This window comes from Mauremys mutica, chromosome 4 (genome assembly GCF_020497125.1).
Source record: "Mauremys mutica isolate MM-2020 ecotype Southern chromosome 4, ASM2049712v1, whole genome shotgun sequence".
NCBI lineage: Eukaryota > Metazoa > Chordata > Testudines > Geoemydidae > Mauremys > Mauremys mutica.
The window spans coordinates 70,448,416-70,474,953 of NC_059075.1; the positions used below are offsets into that span (position 1 = coordinate 70,448,416).

The window sequence follows — 26,538 nt, forward strand, 5'->3', positions numbered from 1 at the left end:
GCCCCGGCCCCGCATCCCTTCCCGGCCGCCCTACTCTGGCTGGCCAGCTACCTGGCTTTGGCCGTCCGGCTCCCGCCACATCCTCCAGCTCCGGGCTCCGGCCGCGTGACTCCTGCCCCGGCCCAGCATCCCGGGGCTCCTGGCTCCAGCCGCGGCCGGACTGTAGTGCCGCCAGCCACATCCAGGCAGCGCAGTAAGGGGGCAGGGAGGGGGTGTTGGAGAGAGGGCAGGGGAGTTTGGGGTGGGGGGTGGATAGGAGTTGGGGGGGGTCAGAGGGCAGGGAACAGGGGGATTGAATAGGGGCAAAGGTCCTGGTGGGGCAGTTAGAAAGGATCAGGGGATGGATGGGGCGGTGGGAGGCAGTCAGGGGCAAGGGTTCCAGGGGCTGTCAGGAGACAGAGAGAAGGGGTGGTTGGATGAGGCAGGGGTCCCTGGGGTGGGGGGAGGTGTCAAGGAACGCGGGGGGTTGGATGGGGCAGGAGTTCGGGGGGGGGGGAGGGCATGAACCCTAACCCTAAGAACATTTGCTAATGTTGTTGATTGTTGTGCAGGGGAGAGGGTGAGAACTGTTCCCATCAGTCTCCTTGTTGTCCATTCCTTTTCCCTTCTTTATTTACAGTATAACTACAAAATAGTTTTCAATATTTCTGAGTATATAACATATGCCGTCAAAAGCAGGACTACCAAAAGTGTTAAAAATACTGGTACATGTCTTCCTATTCATTAAATAAAATACTGTTTTACTGTTCTACTAATGTGTATATTTTCTTTAAGTTAAAAAAAGTTAAAAATTTATTTTTTTTTAAATAGCACCAAACTTTAAGGGTGCAGCTTATAATCAGGAGCGGCCTATACTCGGAACAATACGGTATATCCTTTCATTGTTAGATTGCTGGACAGAGCCAATGGTGACTATTCACCTTCCTCTTTCATGCAGAAGATGTTCTGGTCATGTACGACAACCAAATCCATGGCTTGCACTGCCCTCTTGACCAGCAATGGGTGGTACTCCAGTATGTCAACTACTAGGAACTCCAAGTGACAACATCTCATTTCATGGGTTTCTTATTGACAGCCTGCATTTGCCCACTGGCCTCAGAATGGATCTATTGTACATCACCAGCACTTGGTCACATTTATCCAGTCCAATATTGTTGCTTATCAGTGTTGCTGGGATTACCATGCAGCTGGCTCCACAGTCCAATTGGAATAGAATTAGTCAATGATCTAATAGCATAGTTGCAAATATGGCAGTTGAAAGGCTGGCAGCTTTCATATGCAGTGTGTGTACATTGAAGGTGTCTGAATCTGCTAAAAATAACACTGCAGATATGCTTCTTTTCATTAAAAGTCTCTATATGTCCTCCAAACACTGCATGCACAGCTGCACTTTTTCTTCCTAGGGTAGTTGCAGGATTGGGACATAAAGTGGTTCTGTTTCCTATGCTCCTTGCACCAGTGCTTATAGGCTGGACATTTTTCTTTCTGCCTTTTGTGTTGCTTTCCAAGGTACATACTCTGGACAATGATGTCTGCATTCTCAGTCCATCTGTCTCCATCCTGTTTCCTGGATTCCTTTCACTTGAGGCTGTAACTGATATTGTTTTGATCCTTTGCCTGAAGAAGTCAGCTGTCCTTGCTATTTGGAGGCATTTCTCTAGGGTTAGATCTGTTTGTCAACAATCTCTCCCATAAGCTGGAATCATGTTTCCACCAACAATTAATTAGGGAATTTTTAATCTCTCAAAAGTTAGATGTGGATGTCAGAGTTCTCATTTCTGTAATGTAAGAATCTATTCCCTCTTCTACTTCTTGGTTTCAGGTAAATAAACTGTCTCATTCTGTCTTGAAGTCGCAACACTTGAACACTTATCAGCTGTTCCAGTATTTCAGGCATTATCAGGCAACAGTGCTTCTCTGACTTCTCATCCTTTCGCCTCAGATAGTAAAAAAACATTGCCTTCATTGTCTCATCTTTATCCCTTGATCAGCCCTGTATACAGACTCAGTTCTTCCTTCCATGCTTGTGCAAGGCTTTGTCTGGAAGTCTAGAATTCCTGATTACCACAGTCTCTCCATGCTGCCTGCTTTGCTCTGTTTCTAGGCGCTGCTTTGTTTGCCTGTTAATCACACCCTCTTCCTTGTTGTGGGTCTCACTAGGTTGTCTGCTGCCACTATGTTTCATGTGCTGTGTGCTGGATAATAATATGAGAGGACTCCATGCCTATAGAATTAAACACACTTTTTATTAAGAGAATTATTTACACAGATACTGCCACGGGAGCTAGCATTCAAGCCATATGCACACAGACTGACTTCTAGGTGCCTTCCAAACACTTTCTTCTCCTACAGCCTGTGCTCCTCTCTCCAAGTTCCATGAGGTTGCTCCAAGAGAATGAGTAGGGCTCTATTCTGCTTTGTGTGCAATTGAGAGCAGAATTTAGCCCTTCATCTAAATTCTGAATACAGAATATTTGAGACTGATCACCCAATTCTCACTCATGTTACACTGACAAATCATAAAGAATCTATTGTCATAAATTAGACTACTTATGTAAGTAAGGGCTGCAGGATCAGGTTCTTTATTGTTGGTGATATAAAAGTCAGAAAGGACATAGCTAGAGTCTCGAGTGCCAGGTAGAATTTGTGCAATGGGCAATTAAAAAAAATAATCTTTTGACATGTAAACTGTCATTTTGAACTGGAATCTGTGAAAGAATAAAAATGGGCCCCACTGTGACATTTTTACAAAAAGTTATTTTTCTGATTTCTGCACGTTAAGCTTTCATTTCCATTCTACGCAACTGTCCTGCTTTGGATTTGGCAGTTCCCCAGAAGCCTGAGTCTTGGGATTAGCAACAAGGGCCCATAAAAACATGATACTTTGGACACTCAGAATAGCTAATGTCTTTGATTGAAATGAGTTTCACATTGATCTTTAAACTCCTGCACTTCTAAATCACACACATACACACAGACACCAGGATTCTCCATGGCCTTGTATGGTTATTTACATCTGTGCAATGTGCATGTGAATGCTGCTATTCAGATTTGCTAGCACTTTACACAAACAAGGTCAAGGCAGTGGAGAATCAGGCATACAGAATTGTAAGTTTATGATTATAGAGCTTAGGGGAGGCCAGGTAGTTGGTGGACTTTTACTTTTAGAAATGTGATTGCAAAACCTAAACTTTTATTACAAGGTCAGGATTGTGGTGCAGGACTATAATAAAAAGAGATGCTGCAAGACAAAGGAGATTTAGATGCAGAGGCATAGCTCTGTGGGAGTCCAAGTCAGGGTACTGCAAGTCAGGGCTGAGATACATTGGCAAGACTGAGTGGAAGTCCAGGACTGTAAAGAGTAGGCGTACCACAGATAAGGATGGAAGAGCATGGGCACTGAGGTATGGAATGATGAAAATTAGAATAGCAAGGGGGGAGGGTGCACCTGAGGACAGAAGTGCTTTGTCAGAGCAGTACAAGAAGTAGTACTGGAATACCTGGGTTGCTGGTACTGGAACAACCGGACTGAGGTGCTTTCAGAGCCTAGGATTGGCATATTGGGGGTTGCTTCAAGTTCTGAGTGAGACCCATTGGTAAAGCCATGTAGAAAGCCCAAAAGTGAAAAATCATGGATGCAACAGGCTAGACCCAGATTTTCAAACTTAGGCTCTTAAAACCATATTTAGACACCTACTAAGAGGTGGCCTGATTTTCAAAATTGTTAAACAGTTGCAGCTCCCATTGAGTTGAATGGGAACGGGAGTTGCTCAGAACTTCTGCAAATCAGTCCCTTTCCATTTAGTTGCCAAAAATGGATTTAGAAAACCTGACTTTAGGTACCTAGGTCTGAAGATTTTAGCTGAAGGCCCTAGGTAGAACTTCATGAGGGGCCCTAAATTAGAACATCTATAGGTCAGAATGTAGTTCTATTGATAAAGCTTACACAGTTCCTTTCTGTACTATATCTGCCTTATCTCAGTATTGGCTTTCATCAACAGTAAAATCAGCCGTAACATTTTATTTTTAAAACAAAATAAGCCACTTGTTAAGTTAAATCTATTTTAAAATATGCCCTCCTTTAACAATAAAAAAACTGGCAAGATATTTTGGCAGATTTTTTACACTAACCATATCTAATTTGATAATATGCAGGGCTCCTTTTTGACTTGCTTGCAAAAAAGGACATATGCAAGAGATTTTTTGTTGTGGTGTTTTTTGAGCAAAAAATTCACAATTATCATTAATCCTGAATTCCTAATTCCCCCCTCCCTTTTTTAAAGAAAGCAATAAATAGATCTCAACAGATGGGCAGGCACTCTAGTCAAAAGCATTCCTAAGGCTGTTACTGCTTGTAAAGTTTGTTATAGAAATCCACGGGAAGTAAAATACTTACAGATAAGAAGTACCCTACATACCCCACAGAAATTCATATATAACACTTTACTTGTATTATATTAATGGGATTTATTTATAATATATTATCAGAATTAAACAATATTGAAATGTTTTTGAATTAAAGTAAAATAAAGCACCCTACTAACACTGGTTGTCAGAGGTGGCATGTGTGTGTGTCTCCGATCTGTGTGCTGTCCCAGCTCTGCACAGGTAGCTGGTTCAGCAAACCTTGATAGAATTGCCCAGAAAGACCACAGACTTGTTTCAGTGCCAAAGGTGCTTGACTTATTGCCGACAAAGCATAGTACTAGCACAGCTGTGAATGCCAATTCAGAACAAATTGCTTAAAGCAGGGCAGTTGCAGCCCAAGGCTGGAGTTCCTTTATTATTAGGGCAAACCAAACCAGCCAGAGACGACTTGGGTTTTACCCCACTGGCTAACCACAAGTCACACAAGCAAGTCCCTTAGACACTCCAGTTTCCCAGTATCACCACCAGTGCCACTCGTTATGGGGACAAATGGTTATGAAAACCAATACCCCAGTAAAAGAAAAAAGGTTCTCTAGATCCCAAAGGACCAAGCCCCAGACCCAGGTCAATATACAAATCAGATCTTACCCACAAATCACGCTGTTGCCAATCCTTTAGAATCTAAAATCTAAAAGGTTTCTTCATAAAAGGAAAAAAAGATATAAATGAGAGCTCGACTTGGTTAAATGGAATCAATTACATACAGTAATGGCAAAGTTCTTGATTCAGGCTCGTAGCCATGATGGAATAAGCTGCAGGTTCAAATCAAGTCTCTGGAATACATCCGCAGCTGGGATGGGTCATTCAGTTCTTTGTTTAAAGCTTCAGTGTAGCAAAGTCCCCCTAGAGGTATGAAGCAGGATTGAAGACAAGATAGAGGTGAGGCAGCTGCCTTTTATAGTCTCTTCCAGGTGTAACAACACCTCTTTGTTCTTACTGTGGAAAATTACAGCAAAATGGAGTTTGGAATCACCTGGGCAAGTCACATGTCCATGCATGACTCAGTTCTCTACAGGTGGCAGCTCACATGCTATCTTGCACGTTCCCAGGAAGACTTCTTATGTGTATTGGAGTCTTCCAAGATCCATTGTCAGTTAAGTGTTTCTTGATTGGCACATAATTTGCACATTCCTTTCTTAAGAAGCTGACCAAATGCTTTATTAAAGCTATTTCAGAATCAAAAACACATGGATATACAAGTACATAGCCAATATTCATAACTTTAACTACAAAAATGATACACACAGACAGATAGTATAATCATACCCAGAAAAACATAACCTTCCCATAGACACTTCACACGACAACCCATGTACAATATTTGCTGCAAATATAACAGTGGTTGCAACAGTGATCTATACGTTACAGATTATGTCAATAACATCACAGCAAGGTATCCCAACATTTATAGACTGAGAAACAAACAACTTACACACCTCATGACATTTGTTACCTCCTCTTATACCTTTCCCCTGATATTACAGACAAAAATATTCATCGTATCTTGTGCTAGGTTGGGATGTACTTGTATTAGCCTGCTGGAATGTGTTTACATATTCAGTGTATTTTAGCAATGCTAGAGGTACCTATGCCAAATTCATGTACCAGACATTGAACTTATAGGCATTTGCTTTAATGCATGGCCTGACTTTGGTTCACAGTCTCTGGTTCAGGCCTCAGACCTTGCACCAGGCCTAATGATCTAGGCTCTCTCTACTACAGTTTGATGCTCAATTTTATTGTGTACTCTAAATATTACAATATTATTCCAAAAGCAGTTTTACATAACCAAACATTTTGATTAGTTATAAAGCTTGACATTGGCTTCCATTTCCATCACTCTATTTTAGCTTGACCTCATACATTAAAGGAAGGAGGGTGATCAATATTTCAATGGTAGCAAGCATGTGTTATCACCCAGAATATGCCAGGAACTGTCCAAACACAGCAGAAGACATCCCCTGCCCTGAAGAACATACAATCTAAGCTGGTCAAACATTTTATGTCAGTACTGTCCCAGTGTGAAGGGTAACATTTGTTTAGGTGAATACTGTCACAGTGCAGTGGTAGGGATGGTATTCAATTAATTAAATGAGGCTGGGGTGCAGTACTGTGCTGATTTTTAGATTAACTGATATTTCAGTTCAAAACAATTGCAGAAGTGAGATGCTAATATTTGTGGTTAAGGATCCCATGATGTTTTCTAGAAGAAAAAGGTTGTTATCCCTTGTATTCTAGCTAGTTTCAAGGTTGTATAATCAGAAGATAAAAATGAACTAACTATTCCTAATAGGTAATGGCTTCAATACATTCCTTCCCTTTTTCTGTTCACAAAATGTCCAGAATAATTCTCATTTTGATATGAAATTTGTGAATTTCTTTGGAAAAATGTTTTCACTATATGTAGCTCATCAACAGTTTGTTGTGAATATTCATTATTCATATTTTTAAATTTATTCTGTGTTAATTACATAAGCGGTAAATTTTCTGTATCATGACTGGGTGACTTACGTAACTAACCAACACACTGCAAGTTTCAAATATTACATGTGAATATACAATTTCAAATATATTTGGTGACCATTTAAGTTTTCATATTTAAACTCACTTTTTGCAAGTATCAGTAAAGCTTGACTGTTTTTGACTTTGAATTAATATCAGTGGAAAATTTTTCCACTGCTCACTCAGCTCTAGTAATTACATTCTGCTGACCTAGATTCTCCCTGCAGTTTCAGTTGAATACAATATTCTTCACTTCATTTTCTAAACTGTTTTGTAGTGTTGTTGTGAGCTGTGAAACAGCTGTCACAATCCACCCCAGAGATGGCTACATTTCAGTAGCGGGTGAAGTGATTGTACAGCTTATAAATCAATCACTTTGGGACCTTTGATGAAAGGTGCTGCTGAAATGTAAGATTTTCATATTCTTTTTAATGCTAAACAAAAGTCAATCACTATTAAGCCCAAACTGTCAACATTCAGGGTTTAAAGTTAGGCATCTATGTTTATAGTCATGTACCAAAACATAGTGATTTGATTCTTCAAAAATACAGAGACTCTGCTAACTCCCATTGAAGTTAGTGAAATTTCAGCACATTTTAAAATCAGGCCACTTATTTAGGTGCCTAAATATGTATTCAGATTCCTAACTTTAGGCACCCATTTGGCAATTTGGCCCTGGCTTCTCGGTGCCCAAGTTTTTTTTTTTTTTTAAATCTGTAAAGTCTGCATCATCTTCCTTATGGGATTTTGTGAGGTTTAATAGTGGTTTATAAGGTCCTCAGATACTCAGATGAAAGGCATTTACAAAGGCAATATAGTTTAGCATGATTTCTGTAAACACTGATATGTATGACTTTGAGCAGACATATTAGTCCAGAAAAGCAGACTTTGACTCCCACAGGGAACTGATGGGCAGGATCCCCTGGGAGAATGACATGAGGGGCAAAGGAGTCCAGGAGAGCTGGCTGTATTTTAAAGAATCCTTATTGAGGTTGCAGGAACAAACCATCCCGATGTATAGAAAGAATAGTAAATATGGCAGGCGACTAGCTTGGCTTAACAGTGAAATCCTTGCTGATCTTAAATGCACAAAAGAAGCTTACAAGAAGTGGAAGACTGGACAAATGACCAGGGAGGAGTATAAAAATATTGCTCAGGCATGCAGGAGTGAAATCAGGAAGGCGAAATCACACTTGGAGTTGCAGCTAGCAAGAGATTGTTAAGAGTAACAAGAAGGGTTTCTTCAGGTATGTTAGCAACAAGAAGAAAGTCAAGGAAAGTGTGGGCCCCTTAGTGAGGGAGGCAACCTAGTGACAGAGGATGTGGAAAAAGCTCATGTACTCAATGCTATTTTTTGCCTCTGTCTTCACAAACAAGGTCAGCTCCCAGACTGCTGCACTGGGCAGCACAGCCTGGGGAGGAGGAGACCAGCCCTCTGTGGAGAAAGAAGTGGTTTGGGAATATCTAGAAAAGTTGGATGAGCACAAATCCATGGGGCTGGATGCGCTGCATCCGAGGGTGCTAAAGGAGTTGGCGGATGTGACTGCGGAGCCATTGTCCATTATCTTTGAAAACTCATGGTGATCAGGGGAGGTCCCGGATGACTGGAAAAAGGCTAATGTAGTGCCCATCTTTAAAAAAGGGAAGGAGGAGGATCTGGGGAACTACAGTCCAGTCACCCTCACCTCAGTGCCTGGAAAAAATAATGGAGCAGTCCTCAGGGAATCAATTCTGAAGCACTTAGAGGAGAGGAAAGTGATCAGGAACAGTCAGCATGGATTCACCAAGGGCAAGTCATGCCTGACTAACCTAATTGCCTTCTATGAGGAGATAACTGCGTCTGTGGATGAGGGGAATGCAGTGGATGTGTTATTCCTTGACTTTAGCAAAGCTTTTGATATGGTCTCCCATAGCATTCTTGCTGGCAAGTTAAAGAAGTATGGGCTGGATGAATAGACCATAAGGTGGATAGAAAGCTGGCTAGTTCGTTGGGCTCAATGGGTAGTGATCAATGGCTCCATGTCTAGTTGGCAGCCGGTTTCAAGCGGAGTGCCCCAAGGGTCAGTCCTGGGGCCGGTTTTGTTCAATATCTTCATTAATGATCTGGAGGATGGTGTGGACTGCACTCTGAGCAAGTTTGCGGATGACACTAAACTGGGAGGAGTGGTAGATACACTGGAGGGTAGGGATAGGATACAGAGGGACCTAGACAAATTAGAGGATTGGGCCAAAAGAAACCTGATGAGGTTCAACAAGTGCAGAGTCCTGCACTTAGGACGGAAGAATCCCATGCACTGCTACCGACTAGGGACCGAATGCCTAGGCAGCAGTTCTGCAGAAAAGGACCTAGGGGTTACAGTGGACAAGAAGCTGGATATGAGTCGACACTGCCCTTGTTGCCAAGAAGGCTAATGGCATTTTGGGCTGTATATGTAGGGGCATTGCCAGCAGATCAAGGGATATGATCATTCCCCTGTATTTGACATTGGTGAGGCCTCATCTGGAGTACTGTGTCCAGTTTTGGGCCCCACATTACAAGAAGGATGTGGAAAAATTGGAAAGAGTCCAGCAGAGGGCAACAAAAATGATTAGGGGGCTGGAACACATGACTTATGAGGAGAGGCTGAGGGAACTGGGATTGTTTAGTCTGCAGAAGAGAAGAATGAGGGGGGATTTGATAGCTGCTTTCAACTACCTGAAAGGAGGTTCCAAAGAGGATGGATCTAGACTGTTCTCAGTGGTACCTGATGTCAGAACAAGGAGTAATGGTCTCAAGTTGCAGTGGGGGAGGTTTAGGTTGGATATTAGGAAAAACTTTCACTAGAAGGGTGGTGAAGCACTGGAATGGGTTACCTAGGGAGGTGGTGGAATCTCCTTCTTCAGAAGTTTTTAAGGTCAGGCTTGATGAAGCCCTGGCTGGGATGATTTAGTTGGGAATTGGGTCCTGCTTTGAGCTGGGGGTTGGACTAGATGACCTCCTGAGGTCCCTTTCAACCCTGATATTCTATGATTAATTACTTTGAAATAGTTTTCCACAATGAGCTGTTTTAAAAAGCCTTAGTGACCTAGCTGGATTCCTGGAAAGATAGATAGCATGTGGTAACAGGGAATTCCTAGGAGTATAGGGAGGAAAGGCAGGATGAGCGGTAGGTAGCAAGAGGTCAGGGATGTTCTCCATCACAGCAGTGGTGGGACAAGATAGGACTCTAGTGATGAACCATCCTGCATCCCAACTACCTGAAACCTTCACTGATCTCTGATTTAACATGTTTTCCTGCAACTAGGAAACCCAAGTCTTTGGGCAAGGTGTGCTTGATGCATGTCTCCTGCAAGTGGAGAGGGAACCAATATAAGCCAAAGTCGGTAGTACAAGACAAGTGAGCAGCAATGGGTGGATAGTCAGAGAAAGGAAGAAATTCATGGGGGGAAAAAAAAAGAAAAGAAAAAAAGTCTGGGTTGTCATATTTTAAAGGGAGGAATGCTGTGAAAGTACTAGGGAAGCGGATGGTAGTCTGGAACATTGTTTTGAGGGGAGAAGATGACTTCTGGAATTAAGGGAAAGCCTGAAGTACCCTAGTGGGGAGAGAAAGGGCTAAGGAACTATAATTAAATAATATCTGGATTTATTGATTACCTTATTTGAAATGTTGTCAGTAAAAACACTGGAGTGTATATTGCCAGCATCACTTTTGAGACTAGAGAGTAAATGTTTTGCATCCCTGATCAAGTTCTCTTCTTCATCTGCCATCTCTATTTTATGTATTTACTGCCTCTTCTTGTTTTGGAAGGTTATAGAATTTTGATGAAATATCCCTTTATGAATCAATCTGCATCTCACATCTACTGGAGAACAGGATATTTGACCAAACTTTTTTCTACATGAATGTGTGATTTCACCCCTTTGAGTTGGCTTAGTATTTATTTTTTTAACTTCAGCAGTGATTTCTCTCTCCTAATTCATTCTGCCTACACAGTAGGTATACATACTCCTCTTGGCCTCGATTGCCAGCAATTTGCTGATGACACCCAGCTGTATACTTCTTTTTCCAGAGACACAACCAACATCAGCAGGATGCCACAATGCCTGCAGGAGGTCAACACCAGGATGAAAGCCCTCTGGCTCAAACACAACTTACACAAGACAGAAAAGATCCTAATCATTAACCTCACCTCACCTCAAAGGTACTTATCTCCCATTTGTCAAAATGATGCAAAGGTGAGGAGGGGTCCTGTTCAACTTGGACCTTTGCAATTATCCTGTGAGACCAGGTAGCATGAGTTTATGAATTATGTCTTCTTCCCCCTTCAAGTTGCTCCAGAAAACTTCTCCCCCAAGTAAAGATCTGCCCATGGTGATCCAGAGTCTGATTACCTCCAGGCCGTATTACAAAACCCTCCTCTTTGACAACTTTTTCCCCAACACAGCTATATTTAATGGTGGAGAGGTGGAAAAAAACAAACAACCTCCTTGCTTGTTCATACATGTATATCCTAAGCACCACCTGTTCTGCCAGGGCAGAGGGCATAGCAGAAGATTCTCAAAATCTACCATAGACCTTATCAGAGTAACCTTATCTGGGAAATGCTTAGATACTACAGTGATGGACTTCTATAGCTTTCAGACGATGGCTCCCTACCTAATTTGCCTATGTAACTATTATGTTAGTACCAAAAGAACTCTTCTGCCTGCTTATTGGAAGGGCATCCATAATCCTTTAAGAGAAGCTATTCAAGGGGCTAGTTTTTACTTCGTAGCAAATGCATAATTATTTTGCAGAGTTCCTTACAGGTGAAGTTTAAGCATTGAGGTTCTCAACCTGTATCCTTTTATGATTCTAGTTTTCCATTCACAACTCCTCCTCACATGTTGTCCAGAATCCGCTGGTCTAGGTCTCAATGCTCTTTGTAAGATCCACATGGAAATTGGTGTAAAGGTTTATGAGGAACTCCTGACATCTAAGGCCTGGTCTACACTAGGACTTTAAATCGAATTTAGCAGCGTTAATTCAAATTAACCGCTCAACCGTCCACACTAGGAAGCCGTTTAATTCGACCTAGAGGGCTCTTTAGTTCGAATTCGGTACTCCACCCCGACGAGGGGAGTAGCGCTAAATTCGACATGGCTATCTCGAATTAGGCTAGGTGTGGATGCAAATCGAACTTACTAGCTCCGGGAGCTATTCCACACTGCACCACTCTGTTGACGCTCTGGACAGCAGTCCGATCTTGGATGCTCTGACCAGCCACACAGGAAAAGTCCCGGGAAAATTTGAATTCCTTTTCCTGTCTAGACAGTTAGAATCTCATTTCGTGGTTGGACATTGGGGCGAGCTCAGCAGCACCGGCAGTGATGCAGGGCTCTCCAGCAGAGGAGTTCATGTAATCTCTGAATAGAAAGAGGGACCCAGCATAGACTGACCGGGAACTCTTGGATCTGATCGGTGTGTGGGGCGAGGAGTCTGTGCTTTCGGAGCTGCGCTCCAAAAAACGGAATGGAAAGACCTACGAGAAGGTCTCCAAAGCCATGAGAGACAGAGGATACAGCCGGGATGCAACGCAGCGCCGCGTGAAAATCAAGGACCTCAGACAAGGCTACCAAAAAATCAAACCGGCAAACGGACACTACGGAGCCTGCCACCACTGCCCCACCAGCGACCATGGACTCTGACGATGGGACAGTGTCAACGGCCAGTTCCTCGGCGATGTTCGCGGACGGGGAAGATGAGGAAGGGTTTGTGGAGGACGAGGCAGGCGACAGCGCTTACAACGCTGGTTTCCCCGACAGCCAGGATCTCTTCATCACCGTCACGGAGATCCCCTACCATTAACCCGGACCCTGAATCAGGGGAAGGAGCAGTCGGTAAGTGCTTTAACCATGTAAACTTTTATTCTTAATATAACAGGAATCTGAAGTATGTGAAAAGGAGGTCTCTCTATATATGGGGATAGAACAGAAATCCTCCTGGGAGATCTCCACGAAGCTCTCCTGGAGGTAATCAAAAAGCCTCCGCAGGAGGTTCCTGGGGAGAGCTGCCTTATTGGGTGCTCCGTGGCAGCACACTTTTCCGCGCCAGGCTTTCATGAGGTACTCAGGGAGCATTGCCTCCCTGAGCACGGCTGCATAGGGCCCTGGTTTGTGCTGGCTTTCACGCAGCATGCGCTCTCTATCTCCTTCAGTGACCGTCCTCAGGGTGATCTCGCTCGGAGACTCCTGCATCTAATTAGGGGAATTACTGTAATGTTACGCCTGGTCCAGAGTATTTTTCAAAAAACTCTGGACAGACGGCATAGCACAGACTCAGCACGCTGCTGCGTGACGAGCGTAACGGAAAGCCAAAGAATCAAATGGACACCCATGGAGGGAGGGGGGACTGAGGACGCAAGGTATCCCACAGTTCCTGCTGTCTCCGAAAAGCATTTGCATTCTTGGCTGAGCTCCAAATGCTTCTAGGGTCAAACACAGTGTCCGCGGTGGGTCAGGGCATAGCTCGGCAATTTACGCAGAAGTGAAAGGGAAAACAATCCTCTGTTGACTCTTTTACACGTCACCCTATCTTTACTGAATGCTGAAGATAGACGCGATGGTGCAGCACTCAACACCAACATCCTTGCTCCCCCCACGCTATGGATGGCTGATGGTACAGTAAGACTGATATCCATCGTCATCATCAGCCTATTGGCACATGGGGCAGTGCAAAAGGACTGGTAACCATGCGTACTAGCATCTGTGAGGTCAATCAAGGGCGCCTGGCCCTAATTTTTCCTGGTAGATGGTGCAGTATGGCTGGTAACCGTCCTCATCATAGCAACAGGGGGCTGAGCTTCATCAGCCCCCACCCTTCATGTGTAAAGAAAAGATTCAATTGCCCCTGGACTAGCAGCAGGATGCTGGGTTCCTCTCCTCCACACTCCTTAATGTCCTATCTGGACTATCATAGCAACTGGAGGCTGCCTTCCACTCATTTCTCACTAACAAGGCACTGTGTCTTATTCCTGCATTGTTTATTACTTCATCACACAAGTGGGGGGACAATGGTATGGTAGCCCAGGAAGGCTGGGGAAGAATGGAATGAACAGGTGGGGTTGTTGCAGGAGCACCCCCTGTGAATAGCATTCAGCTCATAATCTATTCAGGATCTGACACAGAGCAGCTGTGCTCTCTGGTTCTCTGATACAGTGTTTCTCTAGTACACTTGCCCATATTCTAGGCAGGACTGATTCTATTTTTACATACCAAAAAGGAGGGATTGACTCAGGGAGTCATTCCCAATTTTGGCTTTTGCGCCCCTGGCTGCTCGGCCAGGGGCACTTATGACAGCAGCAAATGGCGCAGTGCAAAAGGACTGGTAACTATGCCCATCTTATTACCAATTTATGGTATGGTAGATGGTACAGTATGGCTGGTAACCATCTCTGCTATCATGCAAAAGCAAAAGCATGCTGCTGTGTAGCGCTGCTGGACCGCCTCTGTCAGCGGCATCTAGTACACATACGGTGACAGGCACAAAAGGCAAAATAGGCTCCATGGTTTCCACGCTGTGGCGTCTGCCAGGGCGATCCAGGGAAAACGGTCTTGAAATGATTGTCTGCTGTAGCTTTCCCGGAGGAAGGGATGACTGACGACATTTACCCAGAACCACCCGCGAAAATGGTTTTTGCCCCATCAGGCACTGGGATCTCAACCCAGAATTCACAGAGACAGACTACACTGTGTTCATTGTTCGCCAAAATTTATCTTTGCAAGGAATTCACTCCCTTTTTCCCCATCACACAGCTTCGACTGTCTCCAGACCTGCCACAGCATCCCCCTCACAGAGGCTGGCAAAGATTAGGCGGCGAAAGAAAAAAAGACAGGGGACGAGATGTTTGCTGAAGTTAGGGGATGCTCCCGAGACGAGGCGGACCAGCAGAGCCAGTGGAGGGAGACCCTCTCTCTGTACCACCGCTCACACAGCGAACGGGAGGAGAGGTGGCGTGAGGAAGACAAGCAGTCGACTCAAACGCTGCTTGGACTAATGAGGGAGCAAACGGACATGCTCCTGCGCCTTGTGCATGTTCTGCAGGACCTCAGGCAGGAGGACAGAGCCCCCCTGCAGTGTATCTGCAACTGCCCTCCCCCGCCACAAAGTCCCATACCCCCCTCACCCAAAATAACCAGAAGGAGGGGCGCCAGAGGCCGTGTAAACTGTCACTGCACCCCAGCAGAGTGCTCAAGTACCGAAAAGCTCTCATAGCCTAATTTTTGAGAAGTCCTTTCCTTCCCGCCTCACCCAAGCCTCCATCCCAGTTTCATCCCCTAACTGTCTAGTTGATAATAAAAAATACTTTTCTGTTAATTACTTTTTCCGTCATGTTCTTTTAGAGGAGACTGTGTTTGAAGGGGAGGAAGGGGGTTGGTAATTTGACAGGACAATCACCTTTACCAGGGTACAGACATGGGGGCAGGATCAGCAGCAGGTCACACACACACTGCAGTCAGTACGCACCCTGGTCGGTATGGGAGGTGGTTTGCAGGTTCTGTGTGGGTGGGGGGGTACGTGACTTTGTAGCGGGGGCGGGGGGTTACAGATCTCATGCAACAGTCCCTGTCCTGGACCACAGAGCCACGCAGCAGAGGAATCTGTATCCGTCCTCCCCCGCCAAAAGGCCACATAGCCCACGCACACAGAGTCCCAAAAAGGAGGGATGGCAGGCTCCGTTGAAACATCCAGTCCGGCACTGCAGACCGCACTGGGAGCAGGAGCCTGTCATTCCTCGAGTTTACAGGCGGTCTTTACATCACCGCACACCCTACCCAGCACAGTCCGTGTCCCAGTTTCAACCCTGTAACGCAAAGTCATCAATAAAGAAACCTTTGTAAAGTTACAGTGGAACATGTATTTTATTTTTATACGTGTGTTGGAAGTTGGGGAAGCGGGGTGGGCGGGGTATGTAACTGCAGATGCTAGTCAACAGTAACTTGGTAAAGAAACAGGGGCAGGTTCAGCTTCTCTGTAAAGAAACTGAACAGTCACAGGTCACGCTGCTCACTGCTACTTGAAGAGTTCCTTGTCGCTGTGCAAGGCGCCTGCACAGAGCTTCACAAGCCAGGGCATTAGCGGGTAGGCTGGGTCCCTGACGATCACTATAGGCATCTGAACATCCCCAAGACTTATTTTGTGGTCCGGGAAGAAACTACCTTCCTGCAGGCGTCTAAATAGACCAGAGTTCCTGAAAACAAGCACGTCATGAACTTTGCCTGGCCACCCGACGTTGATGTTGGCAGGGGCGGCTCTACGTTTTTGGCTGCCCCAAGCAGTCATGCGCGGGAGGCGCCCCGGAGCCGCGGGAGCAGCGGACCTCCCGCGGGCATGACTGCGGAGGGTCCGCTGGTCGCGCGGCTCGGCTGGACCTCCCGCAGCTGCGGGCGGTTTGCTGGTCCGGCGGCTCTGGTTGAGCTGCCGCAGGCATGCCTGCGGGAGGTCCAGCCGAGCCGCGGGACGAGCGCCCCCTCCGCAGTCATGCCTGCGGCAGGTCCGGTCCTCCCGGGGCTCCGGTGGACCTCCCGCAGGCATGACTGCGGCAGGTCCGCCGGCCCAGCCTGCCGCCCCCCCCCGGCGGCAGGGAACGCCCCCTACATTTTGCCGCCCTAGGCACCAGCTTGTTTTGCTGGTGCCTAGAGCCGCCCCTGGATGTTGGTAAAACGTCCCCCATGGTCCACCAGTGCTCCCAGCACCATTGAAAAGTAGCCCTATTTCTCAGCAGCTGACTGTGGAAGAGGTGGACGATAAGGTGCGAGGAGTTGACAACGGCCATAACTGCAGCGGGATCCATGCTCAAAGTGCTGTGGTGCCCGCGCTGTCACTGAGCAGAAAAGTGCACGAACAGATTGCCCACAGGCGCTTTCAGGGAGGGAGGGCGTGATTGACGGTTCAATGATGACAGTTACCCAAAACCACCCTCGACACATTTTTTCCCCCAGCAGGCATTGGGGGCTCTACCCAGCATTCCAATGGGCAGCGGGGAGTGCGGGAACTGTGGGATAGCTTCCCACAGTGCACCGCTTCCAAAGTCGACGCTGGCCCCGTTACTGTGGACTCAGACAGTCGAATTAGTGTATTTAGTGTGGATACACAAATTCGACTTCATAAGGTCGATTCCACAAATTCGAATTAAGTAGATTCGAAATAGTCTTGTAGTGTAGACGTACCCTAAGAGACTAATAAATCTGAGGATATCACCTTAGTTGCTAGTGTGCAGTGCATCTATGTCTCAGATAGATACTCATGTTGTATGAATCAATTTTCATGATTGGAATGCCCGAGACTTACTGAGTGTGGAGATTAGGTCAATTCTTAGTCCTGAAGTTGGTGATTCCTAACATGACCAAGAGGATAGAGGTTGCACCGTGGACACTGGAACCATATTTGACTTGTGCGTTAATATCTGAAGGGATCTTTATCTTAGTTTTTCACCATACTTTTCCCCAGAGATTTCAGTCTATGGGCATAACTTGGGTGTATTGCATGGTTTTATGTTGGGACTGTAATTATTTTTATTTCTTACCCTCTAGTTTCAGTAGAAATTCATCCAAATACTCGTCATTGCTTGCTGATAGAGACTGATTCAAACTGGAGATTCTGTTTCTCACCTGGCTGAATCTGTTTCCTGTTATGTACCAACTGTAAACTCTTCTTAGATCATGACACCTTGTAGACCAAGGGTGAACTGATAAACAGTCCAACAACAAAGGTTTGGATCTACAAAACATTTCCATGATCTGAACAGGATCTGTACTGTGTCTAACATTTGGAATGTGTTTGAGCCAGACCTCAAGCAACAAATGACACATGCTCACCCACAATTTGATCATTGGAAAGCTTTTTATAATATCAAGCCTGAAAGCCAGAATATCATTCAACTAAGTATATAGAATGATAGAAATTAGCAATGGTAAAGTCTTATTTAGTCATTAGTGAAAGGCCAGGTCTTGTATTCTGTACACAGCACTTTCTTGGCTCTGATATTAACTTCCTCTGTTAACTTCCCTGCCTTCATTCCCTCCTGTGAATAAAAATAGTTCCCTACCTCACAGCTTTTAGTATTAGGGCTTGTCTATACTAGACTTAAAATGCGACAACGGTGCTTCAGTGTAGACACTACCTATGTTGATGGGAGGGATTCTTCTGTTGGCATAGGTAATCCACTTCCCCGAGAGGCAGTGGCTAGGGCTTAGTGCTGTCTACACAGGGACTTTGGTTGCCTTAATTACGCTGCTCAGAGGTGTGGATTTTTCACATCCCTGACTGACCTAGCTAAACCAACCTGATTTTCCAGTGTAGACCAGGCCTAAGTGTTTGTAGAACACCATGAAAATGAGAAGCATGATACAGTCCACCTCTTTTAGGAGGCAGATATAGGATTGTTCGCTCCAGCATATTCTCCACTGCTTTCTCAAATCCAGTTTTGAATGTCTCTGTTATGAAGCCTTCATCACTTTCTTTGAGAAACTATTCCAAAACCTAGTAGTTTTCTCCATTTGAAAGGGTTTTCTGATACTCAAACTAAATTTTCCTTTTCTTAATTTCATTCTATTATTCCTGTGCAAATCTGCCTCCCTCCTGCCCTTTGAAAACTGAAGGCCCGGAATGAGGGCTCAAGGAGTTTCCTGCTTCATTTTGTCCTGAGGCAATCCCATCCTGATGCCTGACTTCACAGGGCAAATTGGCTCTGTGGAATTTGAGAGCAACCCTCTGATTTCTCAAGAGGCTGGAGAAAAGATTCTAGACTTTTCCATCTGTCTTTGTTTAGGAAATAAATTGAGGTCTAAATGAGAGAGGTTGCAGCTGATTAGCACGTATCTTGTTAGCAATTAGGAGACCTGGACGAATAATTGATTTTTAGGTTTGCTGGCCAAACAAAAAAACCTGTACAAAATATTTGGTTTGGTTCCAAAAATCTTTGGGTTTTATCAGCAAATTGGGAAAGTCCATTTTGCACCAGTGTAAGTTTTGTCTTTATCTGTCCCAGTTAGAACCTTTAGCCAAGGGGTTAGGGCGCTTGCCTGAGATGTAGGAGACCTAGATTTGGAGCAGGGATTCAAACCCAGATATCCCATATCCCTGGACTGATAGCTGAACAGAGTTTGCTGACCTGAAACTATTGGGTGAGCTGAAACTTCATTTTTTGGCGAATAAGCTATTCATCTGAAAATTTCATCCAGCTCTAGTAGTTACCATTGTGGGAACGGATAGATGACACATGGTGCACGGGGACATAAGCTGCTCAACAATTAAATGTACAAAAGACAACATGTAAAATGTAAGATGACGTTTCCTTATTTATGTTTAACCTCTTGACTCCACTGTTCATTTTTCTCAATCTAGTCCCTGGCAGGGCAGATGTAGCATTTTTTGAAATAGTTTATCTTACAAATATTCAATCAATAAAAAACTAAGTTAGGAAAAGTCAGTGGGGCAAGCCAAGAAACAATACAAATTGTGGCCATTAACAAAACGAAACGAAAAAAAAAGGAAGTAACCATGGAGATAACGTGATGTGGGCCACTCACCTCTGTTTGGACTGTAACGGCATGCACTCACCACCGCGGCGCCTCCTGCTTGTCAGTCTGGGAATTAGCTCTTTCCAGCCTCGGTGCACCTGCTGGTTGGTTTCTATTCCTTGGTTACTGGCCCTGTTGTCTCCACCACCTCTGGCCCTGTGTCCCTCCCAGACCCCAGTGCCCCTTACCTTGGGGTGCTACCCCGCAGCAATGCCCCCACACTCAGGGTCTCCCCTCCCAGGGGAACCCCTTTCCCCTATGCCTACCTTGCCTCAGTGGCTACTGCCAGTCATCATCTAGCCCCCTTTCTCCGGTGCAAACTGCAGTCTGTAATGGCCACTCATCATTGGCCAGGGGGTTGGACCTGCTGCCTTTCCCTGCAGCCCTAGTACCTCCTTCAGCCTTCCTGCCAGGCCTCAGCCTGGGAGGTAGCCAGGCCTGAGCTCCCCCACTCAGCCTGCCCCTTCCCCAGCACTGCTCTGTCTAAGGTACCCTGTCTTTCCCAGGCAGCTAGGTACTTCTCACTCCAGGGATGGAGTGAGACTCTTGGCTCCTGACTCACAGCCCTCTGTGGCCAGCTACTCAGCCAGCCTCCCTCAGCTGCTCTCACTCCTTTTAGCCCAGGAGTGGGGTAACTTCCCTGCTACATGCAGGGCCGGCTCCAGGCACCAGCTTATCAAGCAGGTGCTTGGGGCGGCCACTCCAGAGAGGGGCGGCAGGTCCAAGTATTTGGCGGCGGGTCCCTCACTCCTGGTTGGAGTGAAGGACTTCCCGCTGAATTGCCGCAGATCGCAGCTCTTTTTTTTTTTTTTGGCACGCGCGCTGCTTGGGGCAGCAAACCCCCTGGAGCCGGCCCTGGCTACATGTACCTTGTATCACTTTCTTCCCCTCTCCTTTCTTCTGTCTTTGTTTTTATAGTGTCAGCTCATCAGGGCAGGGACTATGTTCTCTTTTCTTCTTTGGAAACTGCTGTAATAAACAACATCAACACTGTACAAAGTGTAAAATTAAGACCATCTTTGCCCCAAAGGTCCTACAGCTTAAATTCCTGTCATTTTTACTGAGATACAGAAACATTGTTTCACAGAGTTTTAATGATTATTTTTTAAAAAGTGACCACCTGTATAGTTATTGACGCTTGGCATCATCTGTGCAGTTCCCATTGGAGTTCATGGGAATTGTGCCTATTCATCAAGGGGTAGAACAGACTTCAAGCTACTGGCAATGAAACAAACAAAAAGAGTTCCTTTCAGGTTGTTAACTTTACAGATTGCATCCATTCATTCGTTACATCTTAATTATTGCCCCTGGGCCTGTAGCAGCACATGTCCAGCAAAGGGCAAAGAGACCCTCATTTCACCCTATGGAAGCGCTGCACGTTGTACACTGCTCAATGGAAGGGAAAGCAGAGACTATTTATAGGTGTGGCCTAGGGCACACACAGAGGCTGCACGCAAGCACAGTGATGCTAATCAGAAGCCAAATAAAGCTGCTGTCTGAGTGAATCAGTTGGTGAGTCAGCAAAGCATCTGCAGAAGCAGCAGCAGACACAGCTGTTGCTAGGATACAATGGTTGCAATACAGAAATATAGCCCACTTTGCTTTCTCCTAATTGATAAATTTTTGTTGCATTTTTATCAGGTCTAAAAAAAGTGAAGAAATTATATATTTAAATTGCTTAAGTGAATTTATATTCTACCAGGTGGGAAATCTTCGAGGACTTAAAAAAAATCCTTATAAAAATATTATAGCACAACTAGTGCCTGAGCAGTTACTGTGATTTTTTTTAAAAATAAAGGAAGATGAGAGATCAACACAATTTATTCAGAATTTGAGCTTAATAATGGAGACATTTGAACAAGCTCAAGATTTTATAATGTCAGAGGGACTAGATCTTTTAAACTAGTGACAACAAGGTGTGGGAAAAATTAAAAGCTGGGAGGGAGGGATTGGGAGTGTATGTAACATTCAAAAACCAGTAGGAGAGCATTTCAGTCTCCCTGAACACTCAATAACAGACTTAAAAGTGGCAATTCTTTAACAAAAAACCTTCAAAAACAGACTTCAACAAGAAACTGAAGAACTGGAATTAATTTGCAAACTGGACACCATCAAATTAGGCCTGAATAAAGACTGGGTGTTGATGGGTCTCTACAAAAAGTAAATTTCCCTCTGCGTCTGACGAAGTGGGTATTCACCCACGAAAGCTTATGCTCCAATACTTCTGTTAGTCTATAAGGTGCCACAGAACTCTGTGTTGCTTTTTACAGATCCAGACTAACATGGCTATCCCTCTGCTGATACTCACACCTTCTTGTCAACTGTTGGAAAAGGGTGACGTCCACCTTGATTGCATTGGCTTCATTAGCACTAGAAAAATAGTCAGCTGTTGAGAATAGGCCGCTATCACCTTAATTGAATTGGCCTTGTTAGCACTGACCCCCCACTTGGTAAGGCAATTCCTATCTTTTCATCTATATATTGCTTACTGTATTTTTCCCTCCATGCATTTGATGAAGTGGGTTTTAGCCCACGAAAGCTTATGCCCAAATCTCTAAGGGGTGTGGAAAATCCACCCTGCTGAGTGACAGTTATACCAATCTAACTCCGGTGGAGACAGTGCTATGTCAACAGGAGGGCTTCTCTCATTTACGTAGCTACTGACTCTGGGGGTGGTGGAGTACCTTCACTGACAGGAGAGTTTTGTAGGTAGCATCTTCACTAAGCTTTACAATGGCACAGCTGCACCTGTGCTGCTGCAGCACTATAAATGTAGACAAGCCCTTATATATGGAGGGCAGAGAGAACAATATTCTAGTGGAGTGTGATGAGGTATACATGTTCCCTTGCTGGATGAACCGTGAAGGAATTAAACACCGTCACAGGGCTAAGAAAAGCCTAGCCCTTAGGTACTGCTGGAGTTGCTAGACCTGAAGAAAGCAGCTCATAGCTGTGGCCTACTGGGAGGCTGTCACACTACAACGATAGTAAAATAAATGTGGATCAGACTCAAATACAGGGAAGAAAGGTAGGACAGAAAGTAGTCCTGAGTCCCTTATAAATATATTAAAAAAGGATTAAGATCCTAGAAAAAGTATATTTTAAGTTAATGTTCCAGTAACAGCAGCCACATGAAAAATCGCCAAAACATCTATTTTTAAGGGCAAGAAGGCATCTAACTAAAAAACATTAGCTGAGATCTAAGCAGTACTGCATTCTAATCTGAGCAGAGTTTCTAAACTAGACTGTACTTCTTATCTGAACCTAGCTTCTACACTGGAAGTGTACCCTAACTAGTGTAAATTGTCATACAACCATTGAAGTTAACGAATCTATGACAGTTTCCCCCAGCTGAGGATCTGTCCAGAGCTTTATAGTTCCTTGGTTTCAACACTTTGGGTACGTCCACACTACCCACCAGATCGGCGGGTAGCGATCTATCGGGGATTGATTTATCGCATCTAGATGAGATGCGATAAATCGATTCCTGAATGCGCTCCCATCGACTCCGGAACTCCACCAGGGCGAGAGGCGGAAGTGGAGTCGACGGGGGAGCCGTGGCTGTTGATACCGCGCCGTGAGGACGGGAGGCAAGTCGAAATAGAATACATCGACTTCAGCTACGCTATTCCTGTAGCTGAAGTTGCGTATCTTACATCAACACTTCCCCCCCCAGTGTAGACCATGCCTTACTGTTTTAGCCAATCAGTTTCTCACTCCCAAAGCAACTAATACTCATCAGTTTTCTTCTCTTCAAAGAGTAACTGTTGTGATGCCTTATGTACAAACACACACCACATAATGCTGTACAAAGATACAAATAGCAGAATGTATAAGCCCCACTTCCCCACCATGACCCTAAATGAAGTCCAATACTCAGTCTGTGTTTTTTCCCAGCTCTAGAGAAAGCTCCACCAAAAATATTGCTTCAAGGTAAAAATGCCTAGGCCTCTACGCTCTAAAATCAGGGTAATTAGAAGAATGAAAGTAGAGGACAACTCTGCAGTGTGTACTCTGAAGCTGCATTCTCCTTCCCTAGCTCTTCCTTACAACTTTAAATATAACTCAGTATAAATAATACACTGTTGAATGAACCCTTTCACAGATACTTTTTGGGTTTTTGCTCTCTGGGGGATTGAACTGTTACAGCTGCTGAGAGAGAGAGAACTAATAAGTGTGCCTCCAAAGGAGGGAAACTATAAAAAGAAATGGAGTCCTTCCCTGTACGTACATGTGTAGTCTCTCTCCTGAGTTGTGGCTTAAGTCTCCTACCTTTTTTCTCCCTGGTGCTTGCTATTATCAATATCTGGAGTAGCTTTTCCTCTCTCCTCACATGGGTCAGGTATTGAGCGGGTAGGTTTTGGCCTCCAATCAAAGTGACTCCTCACTATCTCTTGAGAAAAATCCATAAGACTTCTACCTGGCAAGAAATGTAATACCCAATACACAGGGGACAATAAAGTAAATAAAATAAAGTTCAGCAAAGGAATGGCACACCAAATATAATGACATAACAAAATGGGTGACTTTACTGGGAACAGGAAAACAAGATCTGGATAAGAAAAGGGTTAAGGCTAACTAACAAGTAATAAACATTAATAAATAATCCAGATACCCACCTGCTAACACTCTCAAACTCCTGCTCCCTCCATTGCACATTCCCAAAGCAGATGGCTCAGCCAAAGTGGCATGTCCTGAGATGGAGCATTGCAATGCTGTGGGATTAGCTACCTTAAACAAAAATATCACCATACTTCTTCACTTTTGGATGAGACAGAGCCCTCTTCTGACTGCAAGCAGGTTTGCTCGTTCTTCTGGTCTAGAATGCTGGTGGGGTCTTGGCTGGCACTCAGTAGCCTGTGTCGAGTTGAATCTCTCGCTGTCTGGATGCTGGTCGCTGCAGTAGTGGGTGCCCAGATCCATGAAGCTAGAGTCTCAGACCAGTGCAAGAACTCCCTGAACTGTACTCTTTTGCCCGGCTTCCAAACTCAAAGTGAAACTATACTAAATTATCTGGGTATGAATCAGACTCTCTCTTGGCTGTGGCCATTCAGCCCTGCCTTGTCCATGTTCCAGTGAACTGCTCATCCAGATCAGCCTGTTGACCTCAGCAAGGGTTTCTGATTTCTCTGCCTCCACCTCTGACTCCAAGCAGGCTGCGAAATGGGGTCAGAGGGCGGTGGCAGCCATCTTAGCTGTGGTCCTTTTGGCACGGCCTCCTAGAGCCTCAGTCTGGAGCTGGAGCCTGGAAAACTGCAAGTGGGGGTTACATATGTAATCCTGGGCCCCCAGGAAGAGGGAGAAATGCTCCCTTATCTGTCTGGTCCTAGAGGCTCTTGAAATCAGAAAATAAGAAAAAATTGAAGAATTAACTACCTTGTTTATACAAGCTGACTATCCTGTTCCCAGAAATTCAAAGCATGGTAAGAACTGTCTGCTTTTGTTTGAGCTTTTGACTGCAAGAAGCTGCCCTGTATGTTTGTGTTCCCATTTGGTCTAGGTTGACAAAAGCCACCCTATGTTTTGTTTTGCTTTTCCTGTGGGATGTGGCTGCAGGAAGCTGCTACTGAGGTTTGCTGAAAAATTATGTTATGTGGAAATATTTGAACGTTAATGTTTGTCCATTGGGAAGCTCCCAAGCCCCCCCCATCAAGCTGCACCTGGGCCTAGAGTAAACAACTGCATTTACAGAAAACTGCAGAAATTCTGGTTAAATGAAGAAGTGGTGAGTGGTCACAAAATTGGAAACACTTCAGCCTACAGAAGTTGTGAATTGTATTTGAAAATAATGTTTTAAAGTTTCTGTTTTAAACTTTGAGCCTATGGCATAGTGTTGCATTTGCAGAAAAGATTGACTTGGAGTCAGAAAGCCTGCCTGAGAAGAAAAAGAAAGTGATTCCTGCTTGAAATAGACTTGCTTTCTCAGTACTACACCCAAAACATGGAAAGAACTCTTTTCCCTTGGGAAGCTCCAACCACTGGAAGTAAATGTGTGACTTACATCATCAACAGAAACTGTTGAGTAATCTAGGAGTTGGTGGACAAGAGGCAGACGGCTAAAGCATTTGAACACCTTGAATCAGGTAGCATTGTGCTCCTGTCAATTCCGCTACCTAGCTTTAGTGTCAGGTACAGAACTATGGCTGCTATTTAAACAAAATGCTTAATGTTGTGAAGTTCTCCTGACTCTTGAATTTGTAAAATGGATGATGCTTTAATTTGGATAGGAACCCAATGAGTTTTAGACAAATTCTGCGGACAGCAAGAGAGATGCTTACTGCTCAACTTAAAAAAAATGTTAAATTAATATAACAGAATCTGTATACAGTGGATGTAAGTTGAATAAAGAAGTCTTATTTGCCAATTTATATAAAATTACATACACAAAAACCATGTTAACAGAACATTATTATGCTTGAAAAGTTGAGCACTTAAAAATTAGGAGATACCAGAAATAAGATTGCCCAGGGAATGTTATTTTGACTCTTTTGTATATATGCATTAAGATGGTCTTTAATTATATGATATCACACTACTTTCTCAATAGGACTCCTAAATCTAAAAACTGAGCAGTTCTTTAATAGTTTAAAGTAAAAATCAGACAGCAATCTGCAAATAAATTCAACAGTATTTCATTGCAGGAATAACATGAACAACTATGTACTAGAAGTTAGTGGCCATCATGCTGCTGCTTACATTACTGCTCAGATAATGAAGAATGGTTTCAAAGAAAGAATTATTTCAAATTGTAATAACCTAATCCTCAAGATTTCACAGAAGCATTTTTTACATTTATTTAAGGAAAAGAAATTCACTACCAACCACAATCCCTCAGTTTTTCCACATGCTCTTCTGTAATTTCTGCTTGGTTCTACTTTGGATAGTCTGCTACTTGTTAGGTATGTGTCAGAACTTTATATATTAGCTCCCTTGGCTTCTAGAAAACGGTGTGTTCCAGCAGTCTGAGCACAGGTGTGGGAGCCACAAATTCTTGTGTTCTAATTCTGTTACTGACTCACTGTGTGATCTTGGGTTGGGAGGATGAGTCCACGTTAAAAAAACCTTGC

The 26,538-nt window shown here is 44.4% G+C and overlaps 2 long non-coding RNA genes across 2 annotated transcripts in view; one reads left to right on the forward strand and one right to left on the reverse strand.

Moving 5' to 3' along the window:
- The window catches only part of LOC123367921, a 99,043-nt gene that overhangs the window by 33,693 nt on the left and 38,812 nt on the right, over positions 1-26,538 (forward strand). Inside the window, exon 2 of the long non-coding RNA XR_006578646.1 lies at positions 10,981-11,112. This is a non-coding gene — a long non-coding RNA (uncharacterized LOC123367921). The remainder of the gene's footprint in view (positions 1-10,980; positions 11,113-26,538) is intronic.
- The window catches only part of LOC123367922, a 41,797-nt gene continuing 39,380 nt past the window's right edge, over positions 24,122-26,538 (reverse strand). Inside the window, exon 3 of the long non-coding RNA XR_006578647.1 lies at positions 24,122-24,724. This is a non-coding gene — a long non-coding RNA (uncharacterized LOC123367922). The remainder of the gene's footprint in view (positions 24,725-26,538) is intronic.